Source organism: Camellia sinensis, chromosome 6 (assembly GCF_055761805.1).
Source record: "Camellia sinensis isolate YWXY chromosome 6, ASM5576180v1, whole genome shotgun sequence".
Classification (NCBI taxonomy): domain Eukaryota; kingdom Viridiplantae; phylum Streptophyta; class Magnoliopsida; order Ericales; family Theaceae; genus Camellia; species Camellia sinensis.
In genome coordinates this window covers 74,512,093-74,528,817 of record NC_138966.1, presented here as the reverse complement: position 1 = coordinate 74,528,817, position 16,725 = coordinate 74,512,093, and positions in this window count along the sequence as shown.

Below are 16,725 nucleotides of genomic sequence, written 5' to 3'. Positions count from 1 at the left end.
ACTCCGGCAAATTTTCGATGATATTTAGGCAATTTCTCAGTGATATTGAATACTTCGGTGAGTCTCCAATGACCATCTGACAAATCCGGCGATGGTAGGATGTAGCAGTGTTTTTAATTTATTTTTTTAAAAAAATAGGATTTTTTAATAACAATTAAAAATATATAAGACTAATTGATGCAAGTGTTTTGTTTTGGGATTAGATGGATTTTAAACTTTGTATATGAGACTTATCAAGTTTCCTTAAATAAGTCTCAAATTTTTAATTTTATCAATTTAAACCTTTTTTTTTCAATATAAATAATTCGCCTATTTCATTAAGTAAAATTGACAGAAAAATAATGTCTTAACTATTAAACTAATGTAGTTGTATATAAAATATCTAAAATATATTTTTTTCCATTGGTTTTTTTTAATGAAAATAGACAGATGTTTAAATTGAAAACAAATTAAAAAGATTAAGATTTAAATTAAATCAACAAAATTAAGAATACTGGACTAATTTTGTTACAAATGTCAAACCCTGAGAATTTTTTTATATTTTTTTTCAATAATTAATTTACTTAATATTTCTTGTGATAGCTGATCTTATGTATAGTTTTTTCAATTTTAATTTAAAAAAACTTGTATTTGCAAAAATAATTGTTACAATTATTTTCATTATTTTCTACATCTTTTAAATGAATTTTTTTCTTCATTTATAAAACTTTCACCTTAACTTTTTGTTATATATTTTTTTCTTTTTTATAAAAAGTTTTCAATAGTTGATAGACTAGCAAATCAGTGTTGCTTTGATTCCAATTATTATAAATATTTACATTGGTTATAATGTAAGAGAGGTCAACTCGAGACATGGAATTAAGTGGGTCCAATCAAAATTAAGTTGGAAAGCCCAAAACTAGTTGGGCTCGAAGAATCATCGTCAAATTGGCCTAGGTGAGTCCTATCAAAATTGGTCCGAAAGAGAGTCAACAAATTGGGCCGAAAAGAGCCCATGAAGCTTGTATCTCCAAGAAAGTTTCAACAAGCCCATACGAAGAGGTCCTGATCATAAAGGCATCCGAGAGAAGCAACCAATAGCATGCTTTGAGAGAGATGTCACATCCAGAAAAGATGAAACCCTTGTAGGAGATCCATTCTCGAAGGTAAAAGCTTCGGATCCACGAACTTAGAGATGTCAAGAGGTAAAACCCTTTGTCACGTCCTAAACCCGCCCCTAGAGGTTAGGATCATAACTGGCCCGTAATCATGAGATTACCTACGGTCTTAGTCAGAAATCAGTTATATTTAATACTAATAGAGGCCCAGAAGTGGAAGCAGGATTAAAAATTTTGTCCAACGAGCTATGCATATATGGCATTACACAAACTTTTCACATTATATTAATAATTCACACCAGATAGTCATTTAGAATATGAATACATACATAAGTCCAGGATCATTCAAAACAATCTTAACATAAACTAAAAGTTATATACTTACATACAGACTTGGTCCTACAGGACCACAAAAGTAAACAAAAAGGAAAATCATAAACAAGGCCTCGCACGTGAGGCGTCCAAAGCAGACTCCATGGTATCAGTCATCCTTAACAGGTTCACTAGGGTTGAGGCTGGACATTCCACTGCTCACCTACATAGATATAAATAAAGAGTGAGCCAACGCCCAATAAATAATACCAAAGTAAAGGGGTTAAGTGACTGATCCCCTTTTAACAGATAAGCATATCTAATCAAATCAATAAGCATTTTACATCAAAATGACCTCAGGTCTAGTATGGGACAGAACGACCTTAGGTCCAACAGATAATAGAATATACAGTACAAGTTCAATCATTACTTAACAGAACGACCTTGGGCCCAACAATGTACAGAATGACCTCAGTTTAACAATTAACAGACTCACCGATCCGATTAAGTTATCTCTTATTAGAATGACCTTGGATCTAATCATTTATAGTAGTATAATGGCCATTCAATTATTGCAATTGTATATCAGTCATTCAAACTAGTCATAGATTCAATCATATCATATTAGTCAATCAGTCTTATCATAGATCCAAAATGATTGGGTCCAATCATTTATTAGATACACAAACGGCCTTAGGCCCAATTCAAATATATCAAGCAATCTCACCCCATGATTCAATTGTACAAATAGTATATCGTTCATTTGGTTGGTAACTCATTCACATGTATCAAATCATTGATTCAGAAAAACTTACCATATAAGGACAATCAGTAAATAAGGTATAGTAAAATATCTTTACTCAGATATTAGTCATAGTGTTCAGTAGGTTGATTTGTCCTCGCGGTTGACCCTACACAATTTATAATACATATAGAAATTGGGTCACAACACGATTTAATCTGTTCTTTAATTTATTTATCTTTCTTAGGTTTCTTTCTACCTCATTAGTTCATTTAGAATGCTTAATGTATGCCTAAGAGTGCTCAGAAATGTAAAAGAACGAAAAATGAGACATAAAACAACTTTTCAGAGTTTCTTGAAATAGGGCACTTCACTTGAGGGCAACATTGGTCACTCGAGCGAACCCCTTGGTCTATAAAAGTACTAGATACTCTCATTGTACGCTTGAGCCAACTTCTTGGTCACTCGAGCCAAGACTGAAAATAAATGGTGGTCGCTCGAGCGGTCTTTTGGTTGCTCGAGCCAACCTCCAATGTCTGCAAAAGTATTGGGAGCTCGAAATGTACACTCAAGTGACAATTCCATCACTCAAGCGAACTGCTTGAATTCTTGAATATCTAGAATTCTGTTTGAGCTTCAAAACACAACTCCAAGGCTCCAAATTCAAACATGACATACTCTTGACTTCATATACTCATTTATAAGAATAATTATTAGCTCAGTTTACAAAATCAGTCCCCAAACTTAGGGAATTCACCATGCATGTCCCAAATCATTTCAAATTCTTTTTCATAACTTCAAAACTCATGCATTCAAGTTCCATAACTTCATGAATTATGCATACATGTGAAATGTAGTCTCTAATTTCATCTCAAATGGTATATATGATACTCATATTCATGAGACTCACTAAAATTATGCATGCATGTATGATTCAATACAAAATCTAAGTTCATATCTTGCACTAAGTCACCAATTCTTTTTGAATTCACACATTATATGATCTCAATTTATAATTTGAGGTTCAATTACTCACCTAGAGCCCTCAACTCTTCCAAATTTTGCTAGAACTTGAGTGAATCTACCTAATCTCCAAGCTTTGAGTTTAATCCCTCAAGCTTTCCCCTTCTCTCTCTTGAATTCTCTCTCTCTCTCTCTCTCTCTCTCTCTCTCTCTCTCTTTATAGTGTATACTCTCAACCAAGACTTGAAGATGAGCTCAAATATATGAGCTCAAACATTAATTAGTTCTATATATAGTGGATGATTAGCTTAGACTAATCAATCTTGATTAAGGTTAAACAATTACACTTATTTTAATCACTTTAATCTAATTATTTTGATCTGAATCAGTTTTAATTAAATTTCACCATAAGCTCCAAAAATTATGCTAATCATAATAATACAGTCAATTTCGGTTTTTGTTGCCTCTACGACCCTCAATTGCAGATTATAGCAAAATACCAAACAGATTTCTCTACAATGGATAGATATAAATTAAAAATTGCATATAATCACATACTTAGCATCCAAATTCATGTTAAGCACATAATCACAAGTGTAATTAAAGATTAACAGCATAACACAGAATGGGGTTGTCACATTCTTTCCCCCTTTAGGAAGTTTGGTCCTCCAAAGTTATGTTACCTTCCGTTAGAAACAGATGTGGGTAGCGTTGTTGCATCTCATCTTCTTTCTCCCACGTGGCTTCCCTTCCATTATGCTCTTTCCATTCCACTTTCACCATTGGAATGGATTTGTTTGTCAGTTGCTTCACTTGTTGGTCAATAATCTATTCTACCCATTCTTCATATTCCATGTTCTTGTCAAGGGCTATTCGGTGTTAATCAATTACGTGGAACTAGGGGTGTGCAAGTAGACTAAATACTAGTCGGTAACAGATGATTCATATGCATACCCGACCAACTCGACCCGACTGAAAAATATTAACTATATAATATTCCTATATTTATCTACCACAAGATTGTACTTTCCACTTTGAAAGACATTTTCTTTCTCTCGTAATCCTAGAATATCAAAACTTGAAAAGTCTCTCACTCTCACTCTCTCTCTTCTCTCATGTCTTTTCCTCTTTCTTTCTTTTATTTTTTTTTTCTCTTTGTGACAGACCTAACAAGACTAAAAATGAAGAGCCTTTTTTCTCTCTCTTTACTCTCAACTGAGCAAATTTATTTCTCTTCTAAACCCTAGGTAGATTAAAAATCGAAAAGTCTCTCTTTCTTCACTCTCATCTCTGTCGTTTCTCTTTCTCTTACTTTTTTTTCTCTATCTTTCAAAGACAAACTCATCTCTACCTCTCTTCCTCATGTTCTCTTTGTTTTCCCTCTCATCTTTCTTTCAATAGTGATGGTTGTGGTGCCAGATGAGGTAACCAACGGTAATGATCGGCGATGACGATGGTGGTGGCAAGGGTTACGGTTGCAATTAGTGATGGTGGTCTCTCTCTCTCTCTCTCTCCTTCCCCAATCATTTTTCTCTATTTCTTTCGTCTAATCTGTGATAGATGTATTTGCATAAGGAGTTCCATCCTATTTTTTTCAAAAACATTTCACCCATTAAATTTTTGAAATCGACTGAACTAACCATCAAACCATATTCTTTAATTTAATCGATTTCGAACTACACTTCGGTCAAGAATGGATCATTGATTTGTTAACCCGAAGGCATCGGTTTGGTTGACGGATAAAGGGTAAACTCAAGCCGAACCGACCCGTGCACACCCATACGTGGAACAGATCTCGGAGATAGCCCCTCAACACTGACATATGGAATACGTTGTGCATTTGTTCCATTCCCGATAGTAGAGCAGCTCTATAAGCAACTAGACCAAGTCTTTTCAGAATTTGAAACGACCCAATGTAACGAGGTGACAACTTACCCTTCTTACTGAATCTCGATTGGCCTTTCATTGGAATTACACAGATGAACACGTGATCGCTAACCTCATATTCAAGAGGCCTTCTTCTAACATCTGCATAACTTTTTGTTGGCTCTGAGATGTCTTGAGTCTTTGCTGAATAACTTTAATCTTTTCAGTGGTAGTTTGCATAATTTCAGACTCAAGCAAAACTTTATCCCTGACTTCTGTCCAATAGACAGGTGATCTATATTTTCTGCCATATAAGTCTTCATATGGTGCCATGCCAATCCTGGAATGAAAGCTGTTATTATACGCAAATTTTTCCAATGGTAAGTAATCTTCCTAACTCTCATAAAAATCTAAGGCACACATTCTGAGCATATCTTCCAAAGTTTGAATAGTTCGTTCTCATTGTTCATCAGTTTGCGGATGAAATACAGTACTAAATTTCAGTTCCGTTCCCATTGCTCTCTGTAGGCTTCTCCAAAATCTTGACACAAATTTCAGATCTCTATCTGACACAATAGATATTGGCACTTCATGTAAATGGACAATTTCATCAACATATATAGTGGCAAGTCTATAAGCATCATAAGTAGTTCGAATAGGAAGAAAATGAGCAGATTTAGTCAATCTATCAAATATAACCCAGATAGAATTCATACCTCTCAAGGTTCGAGGTAGTCCAACAATAAAGTCCATGGTAATATGTTCCTATTTCCATAATGGAATAGGAAGAGGTTGAAGTAGACCTACTGGTTTCTGGTATTCAGCTTTAACTTGCTGACACTAAAGACATTTAGACACATATTCTGTAATTTCTCATTTCATATTAGGCCACCAACAACTTTGTTTCAAATCCCAATACATCTTGTTATTGCCTGAATGCATTGCAAACATTGACTTGTTGACTTTATCCAAAATTCTCTTCTTTAAATCAGAGATATTCGGAACACACAATCTGTTTTGGAATTTCAACACTTCATTCTCCACATTAGACCTCGGTCTCGGATTCGTTTCAAACTCATCAATTATCTTCTTGAGGAACTCATCCTCCCTTTGTTTATGTTTGATCTCATCAATTATTGTCGGTTCAGCTAAAATAGCGGCTATCAATCTACCTTGCTCATGTAATACTACTTCAATCTCGGATTTCTCAAAGTCTTGCAAGATTTCATTTTGTTAAATGAGTAGACAAGACAAGTTCCCCGTCAATTTTCTACTCAATGCATCAGCAATTGTATTGACTTTTCCCTGGGTGATATTGAATCTGGAGATCATAATCTTCTATCAATTCAAGTCATCTTCTTTGTCACATGTTTAACTTTTTTTGGGTAAAGAAGTACTTCAAGCTTTTGTGATCTGTATAAACTTCACATTTTGCCCCATATAAGTAATGCCGTCAATTTTTCAGAGCAAACACTACTGCGACCAATTCCAGGTCATGCGTTAGGTTGTTCTTTTCATGTGATCTCAATTGTCAGGAGGCATAAGCAATTACCCTTCCATTCTGCATTAACACACAACCCAAACCCTTGTAAGAAACATCACTAAATATCACAAAATTTTCCGTACCTGAAGGCAATGTCAACATTGGTGCAGTAGTCAATCTCGTTTTTAGTTCTTGAAAGGCAAATTCCCTTTCATCATTACATTCAAATGGTTGTCCCTTGCGTGTAAGTTGGGTGAGCGGTATAGCTATCTTGGAGAAGACTTTTACAAACCAACTGTAATACCCAGCTAAGCCCATGAAACTGCAGACTTCCGTTACGTTTGTCAATGTAGTCCAGTTCACCATTGCCTCTATCTTCTGTGGGTCTAAAGAAATCCCATCTCTGTTAATGACATGCCCTAAGAAGACAACCTCATCCAACCAAAATTCACATTTCTTCAGTTTAGCAAATAATTTATTTTCTCTAAGTGTTTGCATGACAATTCTCAGATGTTGTTCATGTTCACTTCTACTCTTTGAATATATCAAAATATCATCAATGAAAACCATAACAAACTCATCAAGGTAGAGATTAGGATCATAACAAGCCAGTAATCATGAGATTACCTGTGGCCTCAGTCAGAAATAGTCACATTAATACTAATAGGGGCCAGAAGCGAAAGCAAGATTTGAAATTTTGTCCAATGAGCTGTGCATATATGGCATTACACAAACTTTTCACATTATATTAATAACTCACACCAAACAGCCATTCAGAATATAATACACATAAGTCCAGGATACAGACTAAGTTATATACTTAGCTACAGACTTGGATACAAACTTGGTCCTACGGGACCACAAAAGTAAACAAAAAGGAAAATCATAAACAAGGCCTCACACGTGTCCAAAGTAGACTCCACGGTATCAGACATCCTTGACGGGTTCACTAGGTTTGAGGCTGGACATCCAGCTAAGCATTTTACATTAAGCATTTTACATTAGAATCAGTAAGCATTTTACATTAGAACGACCTCGGGTCCAATATAGGGTCCAATATGCGACGAAACGACCTTAGGTCCAACATATAGCAGAATATACAGTACAAGCTCAATCATTACTCAATAGAATAGCCTTGGGCCCAATAGTGTATAGAATGACCTCAGGTCCAACAGTTAATAGACTCACCGATCGGATTAAGTTATCTCTTATCGGAACGACTTTGGGTCCAATCATTTTCAGTAGTATAATGGCCATTCAATTATTGCAATTACATATCAGTCATTCAGACTGGTCAGAGATTCAATCATATCATATCAGTCAATCAGTCGTATCAGAGATCCAAAATGACCTTGGGTCCAATCATTTACTAGATACACAAATGACCTTAGGCCCAATTCAGATATATCAAGCAATCTTACTCCATGATTTAGTTGTATAGACAATATATCGTTCGGTCGGTTGGTAACTCATTCACATGTATCAAATCGTTGATTCAGAAAAACTTACCATAGAAGGGCAATTAGAAAATAAGGTATAGTAAAATATTTTTACTAAGATATTAGTCACAGTGTTCAGTCGGTTGATTTGTCCTCGTGGTTGACTCTACACAATTTATAACAGATACAGAAATTGGGTCATAATATGATTCAATTCGTTCTTTAATTCATTTATCTTTCTTAGGCTTCTTTCTACCTTTTTAATTCATTTAGAATGCTCAATGTATGCCTAAGAGTGCTCAAAAATGTAAAAGAACAGAAAGTCAGACATAAAACAACTTTTCAAAGTTTCTTGAAACATGGCACTTCGCTTAAGCCCAAAAAGTAATAGATGCTCTCATTTTACGCTCGAGCCAACTTCTTGGTTGCTCGATCCAAGACTAAAAATAAAGGTGGTCGATCGAGCGGTCTTTTGGTCGCTCGAGCCAACCTCCAATGTCTGCAAAAGTACTGGGAGCTCGAAATGTATGCTCGAGTGACAATTTCATCACTCGAGCAAACTGCTCGAATTTTGAAATTTCTAGAATTTTGTTTAAGCTTCAAAACACAACTCCAAGGCTCCAAATTCAAACATGACATACTCTTGACTTCATATACTCATTTATAAGCATAATTATTAGCTCAGTTTACAAAATCAGTCCCCAAACTTAGGGACACCATGCATGTCCCAAATCATTTCAAATTCTTTTTCATAACTTCAAAACTCATGCATTCACGTTCCATAATTTCATGAATTATGCATACATGTGAAATGTAGTCTCCAATTTCATCTCAAATGGTATATATGATAGTCATATTCATGAGACTCACCAAAATTATGCATGCATGTGTGATTCAATACAAAATTCTTAATGCTAAGTTCATATCTTGCACTAAGTCACCAATTCTTCTTGAATTCTCACATTATATGATCTCAATTTATAATTTGAGGTTCAATTACTCACCTAGAGCCTTTAACTCCCTCTTTATAGTGAATTTGAGTGAATCTTCCTAATCTTCAAGCTTTGAGTTTAATTTTCCCATTCTCTCCCTTGAATCCTCACACACTTTCTCTATAGTGTATAATCTCAACCAAGACTTGAAGATGATATCAAATATATGAGCTCAAACATTTATTAGTCCTATATATAGTGGGTGATTAGCTTAGACTGACTAATCTTGATTAAGGTTAAACAATTAGACTTATTTTAATCACTTTAATCTAATTATTTTGATTCGAATCAGTTTTTAATTAAATTTCACTGTCGCCTCCAAAAATTATGCTAATCATAATAATATAGTCAATTTTGGTTTCTATCACCTTTATGGCCCTTAACTGCAGATTATAGCATAATATTGAACATATTTCTCTATAATGGACAGACATAAATAAAAAAAATGCATATAATCACATACTTAGCATCCAAATTCATGTTAAGCACATAATCACAAGTGTAATTAAAGATTAATGGCATAACACAGAACGGGGTTGTCACACCCTTGGAGGAAATCCATTTTTTGAGGTAAATGCTTTGATCTATAAAGGCTCGAATCCACGAACCCAGAGATCTGTTGATCTTGGACTCAACAGGGTTCCAAGTAAACCTAGAGATCCGAAACAAATGGCTTCGAACGAATTCATAAGCAATCCAAGAGTCGCTCTGTTAATGAGTTCCAAAACACTTGCAAGCTCGTAGTTGTTCTGAGATTGACACACCAAAACCACGAGTATAGCAAGAGTCAAAGGACTCGATCTTGAAAACGGTGAGCTTGAAGATAGATTCACTCTTCGATTAAACTAACCTACACCCGAGTCTAGGTGGCATGACCTGGGGGATCCACGAGACTTGGCATTATTTGTGGCAAGACATCCCCTTGGACTACCCTTGACCCTTTGGGATGATAGAGTATAATTGGTTCAATGTGAATCGTGGGTTTTATCATTCTCAAAGTTATCTAGAGAAATAAATGAGATCCTCAAGAAGTGACTTCCTTGGATGAAACGGTTAGAGAAAACCTTTCCCCATGTGCTTTCATGTGCTCATATGCGCTTGCAGATGGGCTCAACCTTAATCGGTTACCATCTCTTCTCACGGGTAAATTTTGACTTGCCTATAAACAGGCACTCACCCATAGCTTTGAGAGGACAACTAGAATTCAATTGGAGATATCTCCATAGTTCTTGGTCCTTGAAAGGTAAAAGTGGGAGATCCATGGGAGCTATGCCAATTCTCTCTCTCTAGCCTATTTGCTTTCTCTTTTACCCAATCTTTTATCCTTCTTCATCTCCATTTCTTCAATTCTTATTGCAACCATTGAATATCTCTAGCCTCACCCTTCCATTTTCATAGGGATTGGTGGAGCTCTGAGAAACTTTGTCTTCACTGGAGAGTTTTTTGACATTCTCTATTGATTCTGGCGACATCTCGAACCCCTTTCATACATGTAGAAGAAAAAAAAATAATAAAATAAAATAAAATAATACAAAATAAAGGGAAGCAATCAATGTTTTTATTTTTTGATATGAGATCAATTAATGTAACTAGATTGAAGGAGGCCTTTCAACTATTCCTCTTAGATATGGGAATTCTTTTGTGGATCTAATGTAGTGAAATGGTATGAAATTGAAAAGAAAAATAATAAACACATACATAAGCTTAATAAAAATTAGGGGCCTTTATCAATATAGGGCATAAGCAATGGCAATAATAGCACTTGGGTGAGCCTGTGTCCACTTGCAATCACCTCTTCAACATCACTCAAGTCTTTCTTTGCATCACCTTGTAACATGATCCGACCAAAAATGATGATTGAGTTGTGGCACCTCCTCCTCCAACCAAGTCTTCCATTTGTTGTACTTTGAAAAACTTAGATGTTGTCTCCAAACTTGAACCATCAATTTTCCACTCGTTCCAAATGTAATATGGAGATTGTGAGTTTAATTTGCCTAAATAGTAGTGTTTAGGGGGTTGTTATTGATAATGGGCACAATAAAAAGATGAAGAAAGAAGGAATAGAGAGAGGGAGGGGGTGTATAGGTGGGGGATAAAATTTTGGGTGGTCCACCATTTTAGTAATGGGTCACAATTTCCTTAGCTATTCATAAATTTATGAGTTTACAAAACAATCGTATATAATTTTTATTATAACGGCTCAAGTCAAGACCTGACCCTTTCTACTTTATCCGTTTTGATATTGCACTTGTTGGGTTTGATTTCTATTTCATTTGGTTGAATTGTACACAGGTTGTCTTAGTTTTGCCCCTGGAACACTTGGCTCGACATACATTGTTTGCTTAGTCATGCCCGTAACCAATGCCATTGCATCCGCGATGTATGTTGACCCAGTCGTGACCAAAAACACCATCTAGTAGTTTGTTTGCAGAAAGTCGTCCGCGATGGTGGCCAGCGTTCAATATAGTCGTGCCTGCGGTGGGCCAATCTATAAAAATAGACATCAGTGTGTAAAAACTTGTTTTTAGCTCATTTCTTCTTCCTCACACCTCTGTCCCCTCATTTTCAAACCTCAAACTATTCCTACCTTAGTTTCATCTATTTCCACTCATTTTCTATCCCTAGTCCTTGAAACCAAAAGCTAGTGCTTGTCAAGGAGAACATTTTGAGCCTATCAAATAGCACTTTCATTGATGCAAAGTTTTGAATGTTCATATCTCTCTCTCTCTGAGTCTTTGTTTGTGGTAAGGACTTCTTACTGATTTGCATGCTATTTAGCTTTGTTATGTGCTCATTGTGATAGTTTGAGGTTTTTGAGAAGCTAGGGTTTTGATATGTATGTATATTGCTCAAATTGGGGGAAACTCTTAGATTTGCTAAATGTTCGAAATTTCACTCTTCTAAATTACTGGTGATTTTGGAAATGGAGGAAAATTATGCATTCAGGAAAAGACCCCAAGTTTTTCTAAAACCCTAAGAGATATTGAGATGGAAAATTGTTGAAGTGCGGAATTATGCTCTATATTGCTTGATTTTGATAGTGTAGCTTGACTTTTCGTGCTCCTTTCAGATATGACTAGCCCTACAATTCAGACTCCCATGATTCTGAATCTGATCTCACAAATGCAATGTGAAATAGATAAACACAAAAGAGTCCAAATCCGGCAAATCTTTTGGAAAATCGATTTTGAATCAAAATGCCAAAAATGGATTACTTTGCCAGATATAGAGTCGCCACCTAAATATTTTTGAAAAATTTAGGAAACCCATGACTCGTGCCAAAGGCCACGTGTCCATCATCACCAAGATTGTCTCGGCTCGGGAACTTAGGTACAAAAGGGGAAGGTCATGAATTGAGTACCCCCGCTCGTCCGATCAAAGATCGGCCTCTACTAATCATGATGTGATTCTTATTTACATTATATGCTCTTGTTCCAGTTATTAGGCTAACTTACTATGTAATGCGCACACAAGTATAGACTAGTTTGCAAAAATTGGAACACTTTGATTCATGTTTGTTCTGAAAAGTGTTTAAATGTACCACTTGAAAAAGCGATCTCATACGTACATTACTCAAATTATTCCAATTCAAACAATTAGCCTTTATCCACAGGCATTCAAGTAGATATGTCACTTAAGCAATTAGCCTTATGGCAATCATGCTAGACATGGCAACAATCACATTTGTGCAATATGCTAAAGCACAAAAATACTCACCTGGTACTCCAAGGCAAGCCAAAAAAAACAAAATAGTTAGAAAATATGCATGCTCCTAACTAATGCAACACATGCGATATGCAACTAATAGGCCCAGCTACAATAATGACATGTGAATCAATTTGATAGCATGCGTTTTAAACACGTTTTCAAAAAAGTATTTAAACGACAATGCATTGTTAGAATGATGAACTGAGCCTCGATGAATGCAAGACAAATGGATGCAAACATGGGGAATGCTAAAAGAAACATGATGTTCTAAACTACCCATCATAAGCAAGTAAAATAAAATGGAGAAAGATGTGGGCTTGGAAGATATACACATTATTACAGGTTTGACTCTTGCACAAGAGGGTCCGAATAAATGAACTAGCTAAGCTAACTAATTAACTAACTATTGCAAACCTAATGAAGTAAATTAACTACACTAGCTAATTACCTAATTATTACAACACAAATTAATTAACTATTCTAGTCACAACATTAATACTATTTCAATATCATTTCACGGATCCCGAGGATTGAGGGAGAGCTCATGCATGGATGCGAATTTCCACCGAATAATGCTCTTTGTTTTACTATTGGAATGCCTCTGTTATATAGTCACTGTTGGAAAAATGCACTGTTTTTCCATCTCAGCCTCTGCTCTGCTCTGCTAGAAAAAGGGCCACTGCCTACGTTGAAAAAGTGGTCGGCAACCCAGAAGTAGTGGTCGGCAGGCCACTAATAGTGGGTTGTTGTCCAGAAGAAATGGCCGAGTGACCTTCCAGCCACTGGTGCTGGTTCTTTCCTGCAGCAACAGAGGATAAACAAAGCACAAACCAGAGTATTCTCAAGGGATTTTGTCCACCTTGCCTCTCCTTATCAGCAAACAGGTCAAAGGAATGGTAGACTTGATTCTCAAGCCATCAATCAACGCAATTTCATTGCGTGATGACTTATGAATCAAGGGACACAATTTCACTGAATGGTAAGGAAAGACCAACAAAACCTCCTCCCTATCATGGATTGATCAAGGGAAGTGGTTAACCTTGGAAACTTGAACCATTTTATCACTAGCAAGTATGAAATGAACCAAGTTTCCATGTGTTCAATTAACGTCCAATTGAACACAAATCATTATTATCTTGTTCCATTTTAGTCCAAGTTTTATTACTTCATTTTTATTACATTCGATTCATTAGTCAATTTAGTCCAAAATGAGCATTAAGTCCTTTAATGGACAGGAGTACCAAACCAAATACTGTTTTAGGCATAAGAGAGATGTCATGCCATTGGTAATGAACCCCTAAAGGGATTACACCATTAAGCACAACAACCGCAATCTCAAGCTTAAATAAGAAATTAGTTTGAAACAACTTTCAAAACAAAGAAAAATCCAAGAAATGAGGGAGGTTGTAGAGGTGATTAGAGATGAAAACAAGTATGGAAAGCAGGAAATAAACACTATCAACTCAAATAGGTTGGTGGCTAAGGCCTAAACCACCAAGCCTATGAGGATCATTACACTACAAGCATGCTATACAAAGCTCAAATGCAATGAATAACTAAAAAAAGTCCTAAAACAGTCCAAAAATGTGTTGGAATGAAAACAAAAATAGCTAAAATATTGAAAATTTAATACTAGCACACAAGCACAATGATGAAGGCTAACCCCTCCACTTTTGGGATTTCAAAACATGATTTTTGCCTCTGAAAATCAGTGGTAAAAAGCTCAAAAAAAGATGGTGAGAAAGTGGGAAACACAAGGGCAAAGGCCTTAGAAGCAAGGTGCAGAGAAGGGCTATCAACCCCTTTACCTTTAATGGCTTTAAACCACAAGTTTCAGCCCCAAAAAATAGGTAATAAACAGTCCAAAAAATAGTAGAAAAGATGGAAAACAAGTAGTGTAAAGATGGTACAAAAGGACTAGAAGGTATACCTCTTAAAGATGAATGATTCTTTGAGTTACAAACCACCAATTTCACACTCTCAAGTGCCTTAAAAGCTCAAATTCAAGCTCAAATCACCTCAACAAGAAGCTCTCTAGGTTTGGTTTAGAGTGTTTAGGCAAAGGCTATGCAAGTTGTAAGAGAGAGAGAGATAGAGAGAAGTATTTTCCAAAATTTGCTCTTCAAAAATATTTTCTTACGCATAAATTTTTCTAACCTTTACAACAAGAGGGAAGGTCGTCTATATATAAAAAAACATGAGACCTCCTCAGAAATATTCATACAGACACGTATGGACTAATGCATGCACCTGTGGAAACAGCTGGCACAGTTGGCAAAAATATCTAAAAAAAACATACAAGCGGCTGGCAACCCACTAATAGTGGACGGCAGGCCACATTATTGGCCGGCAATCCACATAAGTGGGTCTGCAGGTCCCAAGATGTGTGGGCTTGAAAAACTCCTGTTTTGATCCAAAAACAAGGCAAGAGCTTCACAGGGTTTTGAGGCTCAAAGCTAAGGCATTCTGCTGAGGACTGCGAGCATTTGACAATCATATACATTCATCATTGGGTGCGCAATCGATGGTGCCCAAGTCATAAGGGCGGTAAAAAATAGGGTGTCTACAGATAGTGTTGGCATTAGAGATAATTATTTTTGGCAACCAGTGGAGAGTTATGTTGACGTGTGATAGAATTTCATGAAAACTAGAAATGTGGGTTTGTTGGAAAGGCATGCACTACATTACATTCATGTCTCATGTTTTCATGTTGTTTAAAATCTTATATCACTGAGATAATGCATTGAAATGGTTTTGTTGAAAACAAATATTTTGTGTTGAGTAAATGGGGTAAATACCTTGGTGAATCTAGTTAAGGGGTGTAGTTCTTGTGATTTAATTTGGCTTTAGGTCCATGGTAAAAGTCCGAAAACACACTCGGAGTAAGTCCTAAATTCTTCTAGTTAATAGGCGGTAAAGTGGTATTTGGTAGTGCTTTGAGAGCCTACTTGCAAACACGTACCTGGGGATTACCAGTGTTGTATTTATAGCCTTGTTTCCATTGAAGGAAACATGATTGTGATTTATTTTTAAACTGGTGCATGGCATATGATTTTCAAAATAAAAAATCCTATTTTGACACGGCATGTGATACATTTGACCTCATTGTATCATTAAACATCATACATTTCATTAAGATATCTTTACTGGACGGCAATGCTCACCTTATGTGGAAACCATTTTAGGTGTTGACGGTGTGCCTCTGCCAAGGTGATTGACTTGGGAGGATCTTCGAGCTCAAGGCTCATTTCTGTTTATATTATATTTGTTAGCCAAGTGTAGACACCCTATTTTGACTGACCCTAAGATTTCGGGTGCTTGTAAGCCATCCAATAATGAAATGGTAATTACTTCATCTTTTAAGTATTTGAGGTTATTTAGAGTTTCTTTGTAAACCCGTTTTTTCTAAAAATTAACTTTCAACAAAAATGGCCATTTTACCCATAATTCGTTTTTAACCAAAAATCAACTTTTAACTGAGAGAGAGAGAGAGAGAGAGAGAGAGAGAGAGAGAGAGTGGGAAACCCAGTTATGCCTTGATTGATGACATTTTCCAAAATCAATAGCTGGTTTTATCAAAAACATTGATCAAAAGGAAATTCAAGCGTACTTGGGCCACAAGCAAGCCAAGGGCATGGGACCCCACACTTGTGCATGCATGGAAGGCACGCGCACCAAGACAGGGTGTGCATACACATGCGAGTTTTGCGCATGCATATACTCTATGTGGACGCACTTCCTATCATGTGGGAGAGAAAGAGAGAGAAGGAAGCCCGGTTATGCTTTAATTGATGACATTTTCCAAAATCAATAGTTAGTTTTATCCAAAACATTTATCAAAAGGAAATTCAAGCTTACTTGGGACAAAAGCAAGCCAAGGGCATGGGACCCCGCACTTGTCCATGCATGGAAGACATGTGCACCATGACAGGCTATGCACACACGGCGAGTTGTGTGCAGGCATATACTCTGTGCAGACGCACTTCCTATCGTGGTAGAGCCAATTTTGGAAATTCAATCTTGGTGCATTTTTAGAGAGAGGCAACAAGAGGACGCGATGGGGTTACCCTAGGGTGCTCCCCAAGCAATAAGTTGCGGCCCAAGCAAAAGTTTTGAAAATTAA